At 27.4% G+C, this 5,779-nt stretch overlaps 1 non-coding gene across 1 annotated transcript; it reads left to right on the top strand.

Annotated features, from left to right (window-relative positions):
* The first annotated feature begins 1,688 nt into the window (after positions 1-1,688).
* Positions 1,689-1,761, top strand: Trnak-cuu. Its single transcript has one exon. It is a non-coding gene; the product is annotated as a tRNA-Lys (tRNA).
* Positions 1,762-5,779: the final 4,018 nt, after the last annotated feature.

Raw genomic sequence — 5,779 nt, 5'->3', positions numbered from 1 at the left:
ATTAGACATCAATGACGAATTTTCTTATATATGTTATTGAGGATGAACTTACCCAAGCTATGGAAGACATAAGGAAAGTTACCCAAGTATTAATCGGAGTGGACTGGTAGGTGCGCTAAGAACGAGAGGGAAAGGTTGAGAGAGTGTTTAAACTTTGATTCAGTATGAGCAGCACTTAGATATAACTCAACACTCTACCGACAAAAGTATTATGTACTTCGTCTTAATGCTCTATGGCAAAATGATGGCAACCACTAGCTAATACGATAGCGGATAGTTAGTCAGTCTTTAAATAAATTTTTGTATATTAAAATTAATAAACTCAAACAACTCTTTAAATTATATGGTGTTTAAACTGTTCTTAAAAAATATAATTTTTATGTGCAAGGCCTTTTTAAAAGAATTTTAATTAACACCAGATATTTCACTAGTGAAACATCTTGCTTTTTAAAAATTTCATTGCTTGCTGTTAGATTAATCAAAAGTTTTTAATTATACCTCGTGCGTCTTGCTTTATAGAACATTTTTCAATTATCCAATTTTTTATACGTCACATATTTTGTTATCATTCACTTTCATGAGAACAAAGCAGATTATGAAGCGTTGCAAAAAAGCTCAATGAAAATGTAAAATGCAAAGCTTGCAAACATTACATATTAAGTATGCCAAAAACTTAAGTTACAAATGCGCGTCGAGGTGTTATAATCATAAACAAACACAAGGGCGGCTAAGTATTGATATTTTTGTGTGTGGGGGGAGCTATTATTCATTTACGCAAGTTTTACTTAATTACTTTCTATTAAAATGAATAGAATGTTAAGTGTTAGTTGGTGAATCATTACATATTTAGCTCCGCCCTTCCAATTTATTCTGAAATTACAAAAACTAACAACGAAAATCAGTAAAGAAGAGGAAACGTATGATTAGTCAGCTAATTATCAATTTTGGGGATGTAATTCACCATACATTGTTGAAACCTTCCGTCCCTTGCCCACGAGAATCAGGTAACACACCATATGCAGCAACACCTTTTAAAATCTCCTGGATGCAAAACTATTCCAAATCTTCCTTTTAAATAATTTACACTGCAGATAATACATTCGCACTTAAAATCAAAGAAGCACTTCACATTACAAAACCTTACCTTAATCTCAAAGTTTATGTCTCTATTTTGTTTGTTTGTAGTTTAAAATTTGAACATTAAACTTCAATAAAGTGTTATGCATTATTATACGTATGATTGAAAGTGATGACGTCATAAGCATGACTATGTACAATAGCGTGACAAAATTATTTTGCTAGATACGGAACTGAGTCACTACTTTAAATATTTTATCAAACACGACAAGTTTTATGTTATCAAAACTCTTAAAATCATTAACATTGGAAGTTAACTCACAGAAACAAGCTGTTTTATATGTACAATTACCGTAATTTTTCATTGACAAGGAGAAATATTTAAAGTACAAAATTTCATTAACATATTTTGAATTCTATAATCTATGCTCATTTTACTACATAAATGGTTCTTGGGTATGGTATTCACTACATAAATTGTTCTTGGGTATGGCCATTTAGTACATAATTGGTTTCCCTTTTATGTAATTTTCTTTTCATTGCCCACCAAAACAAAACTCTGTGGTTATGTTAATGTTTTTAGTATTTGATTGCCTCGAAGTAAATGTATAGCCCGGCTAGCTCAGTCAGTAGAGCATGAGACTCTTAATCTCAGGGTCGTGGGTTCGAGCCCCACGTTGGGCGTTATGTTTTGCACGTTGCAGGGTGTGTTTTTGCACTCTCAAGCAAATATATTTAATCAACCTTATGGAAACGTGGCGTTAGTTTTTGTATGTTTTACTTTGAAACTTTTATTTAATTTAATGACAATCGTCTTTAAAAAGAACTACACAATTCAATAACAAATACAATATGTCATATGAAAAATGTTATATGCAGTGCGGTGTTTGAAATTAAATGAAGTTATTATCTTCGCACTTTGTTGAAAAAATTAAGCAATTGTCTCATGAACTTGAAAAATTCAGGTGACTCAACGGGATTCGAACCTATGAACTCTGCCTAACAAAAACAATATGTCTTGAAGTATTTAAATCTTCTAAGCATAACGTGTATTCCAGTATTTGTTTTTTGTTTTCCATTGACACTCTAAGGTCTTTATATTTTTCAGTTATGGTTTATAGTATAACCGTGTCACTTGTTCCTCGAAATTTTTTGACGACAAAAGCTGAAAAAATATTTATGTTTTATTACGTACGTTAGAATGATCCCAGTAGTGGGGAAAATTTCGTGTGTGAGATTGTTGGGCAACCTACAATTTTGACTAAGGCATGGGGAATTCTGATTTCGTTGTTTTGATTCAGTGTATTGGAACATGACGAACTTTTAAGAGTTACATGTGACACAGCTGTTAAAACTTGATGTCTCAGCCAAAATCTTGATGAAAAGTTAAATTACAATTTAGAATCTAAACTAAAGGAGACTAAAATACTAAAATAAATTACTTCATGTGAGATTCATTTGGAAGCAAAATGATCTTGACATTAATTACTAAATGAGCTTGATTAGAATGTTGCATGGGGAATCCAGTAAAAGTATTACTGCAGCACCTCTTATTAAATTATTTTTTCTTTTCTTTGGCTATGATATTTCTTAAAAAAAAATTGTATCAAATCATAAAAGATGAAAATGTTCGTAATGGAAGCTTAAAAGCACTAGAGATATGTTTTTGTAACTAACTTTTGTAAATGGCATTTTCATATGTTATTGCTTTGCTGATATATATAATTGAATTTTTGTATTTACTAGAAAATTACAAATGAAAAAATTGTTAATTGTTTCCATTTTAAAAAAATCAATGATCTTGCCTTTTTGCTTTAGAGAACATTTCAACTACATATCTTAAAATTATTAAAATATTAAAATGTTGACGATGTTGGCATTGACACTACTACATTTCTCATGAGAAACAAATAATCTACTAATAAACTCAATCCCCATCAGAACTTAAGAAAAATAATTTCTAAATGAATATTTATTAATGGCACAAATTAAAGAAAGTGGTTGGATTAGTTTATGAGTCTCGTTTTAAGTATGTTAGCTGTTGAAAATAAAAACAATTTGCTATTAATAATCAACTTAGCACAAAACTTTCAAATTTAAATATTTCTATAACAGAATTTAAAGTTTGACAGATATTGTAATATTTTAGTGACTGACTTACTATTTAATCAATCAATCTCAAAATTAAAACATTTAAAATAGCTTTAATATCAGAAACTTAAAAGAAATTATTTTCTTATGGAAGCTTTCATATAGTCTAAGGCATAGGATTTGTGGTTTTCACCTACAAGGCACGGGTTCAATTCCAGATATGAAAATAATGTAAACTATTTTTGTAAAGAAATTAAAAAAAATTTTTAATTTATGTACACTTTCACATGATGTAGATCTTAGGATTTGTGGTTTTTACCCACAAGGCCCGGATTTGATTCCAGTATCGAAATAACACAAAGTATTTTGTAAATACCACTTATTGGTTTTTACCTTTTTACTTTCTTATTTTAATAAAATAGATTATAAATAAAATATGGATTATAAATTATAAATAAAATAGAAAAAAATTGGCTAAAAAAGTTTATTCATTTAGTTCGTATTTTTATATTTAAACATCTCTATTTTTATACACATTATTTTATGTAATGCTTAGTTAATCTCAAAATGTTATTTTGATGACATTTTTTTATAATATAAACAACGAGTAAAATGCTTCGTTTTTAAAATATAACACATATAGTGTAATGGTCAGATCAGGTTTAAACCTACAATTTTGAAAATGGAAGTGATTTCTTTATTAACATAAAATGAGACCTTTTTTAAATCATGAATTAAAATCTCTAAGAGTAATATTTTATGCTGAAAAATTAGTTAAATCAAAAATTTTGATAAATTCAATCCAGTTATTCAATATAACATCCAGTTTTTCAATGCAAAAATATAACAAATTGAAAGCAATAAAAAATGTCTATAATGTTTCAACATTAAACTAAATTAAATAACAAATAAGTCCAACATAATGTGTAAAAATTAAAATTTATCTAATTTCAAAAAAGCAGTTGACAACATCTGATTATTTGTGCTATCTAATTTGTTAAACGCTTGCTATCCAATTTACTTAAAAGTATAAAAAGCATGATTATATTTAAAACATTTTTTTAATGCAGTTAGTTCAATGAAAAAATTAATTTCTGTAGCGTTTAACGTTTACAATTAATCTGCAGAAATAGAAGATTTTTGTATTAACAAGTTTGCTATGTAATAACAGTACAGGGAAAAATTGCTATTTTACTGTTAATTTTTAATTTTTTTGCATGTAGTTTTAATTTTTTGAGAAATATTTTACTACTTACTGATTAAATCATGATTAGTTCGTTTGGCAGAACATGTAATTCTTAATATTATTTTAATATTTCAAAACCCACGTTTGGCGCTTAATATAATAACATGACATGAAAATTTTACTTCCGCTTGTTTTTCTCTGTGATTTTTTTATCAAATTAAAGTACTTAAATAATGTCGCTACTTTTACATACTTCAACTCTCATTTTAGTATATAACTTTATCCACTAAGGTTGCTATTTTAATACTTAACTTTTCTTCAAAGTAATAACTTGCTATTAAAATGTTGACGATGTTGGCATTGACATTACTAAATTTCACATGTGAAACTAATACTCTACTAATAAACTAAATCTCCATCCAACTTAAGAAAAATAATTTTTAAATTAGTATTTATTAATGGCAAAAATTAAAGAAAGTGTTTAGATTAGTTTATGAGTCTCGTTTTAAGTAAGCTGTTGAAAAAGAACAATTTGCTATTAATAATCAGCTTAGCACAAAACGTTCAAATTTAAATATACCTATAACACAATTTAAAGTTTGTCCGATATTGTAATATTTTAGTGACTGACTTACTATTTAATCAATCAATCTCAAAATGAAAACATTTAAAATAGCTTTTATATCACAAACTTAAAGAAATTATTAACTTATGGAAGCTTCCATATGGTCTAGTGGATATGATTTTCGGTTTTCACCCACAAGGCCCGGGTTGGATTCCCGGTATGGAAATGATGTAAACTACTTTTGTAAAGAAATTTAAGAAATTTTTAAATCATGTACACTTTTATATAATCTAGATATTAAGGGTTGTGGTTTTCTTCCACAAGGCATGGGTTTCATTCCCAGTATGGAAATAATGCAAACTATTTTGTAAATACCACTTATTGGTTTTTAACTTTTTACTTTATTATTTTAAATTATATATAAAATAGAAAAAAATTAGCGAAGAAAAATTATTCATTTAGTTTGTATTTTTACATTTAAACATCTCCATTGTTATACACGTTATTTTAGGTATTGTTTAGTTAATCTCAAAATGTTATTTGATGAGATTTTTGTTATAATATAAACAACGAGTAAAATACTTCGTTTTTAAAATATAACACATATAGTGTAATGGTGAGATCAGGGTTTAAACCTACAATTTTGAAAATGGAAGTGATTTCTTTATTAACATAAAATTAGACCTTTTTTAAATCATGAATTAAAATCTCTAAGAGTAATATTTTATACTGAAAAGTTAGTTAAATCGAAAGTTTTTGATAAATTCAATCCAGTTATTCAATATAACATCCAGTTATTCAATGCAAAAATATAACAAATTGAAAGCAAAGCAAATGTCTTATACAGCCAAAATAACAAA

The sequence above is a fragment of the Xenia sp. Carnegie-2017 genome, unplaced genomic scaffold (genome assembly GCF_021976095.1).
Source record: "Xenia sp. Carnegie-2017 unplaced genomic scaffold, XeniaSp_v1 HiC_scaffold_6, whole genome shotgun sequence".
Classification (NCBI taxonomy): Eukaryota; Metazoa; Cnidaria; class Anthozoa; order Malacalcyonacea; family Xeniidae; genus Xenia; species Xenia sp. Carnegie-2017.
The sequence above is the reverse complement of the archived record's forward strand: the minus strand, read 5'-3'. Positions and strand labels throughout refer to the sequence as shown.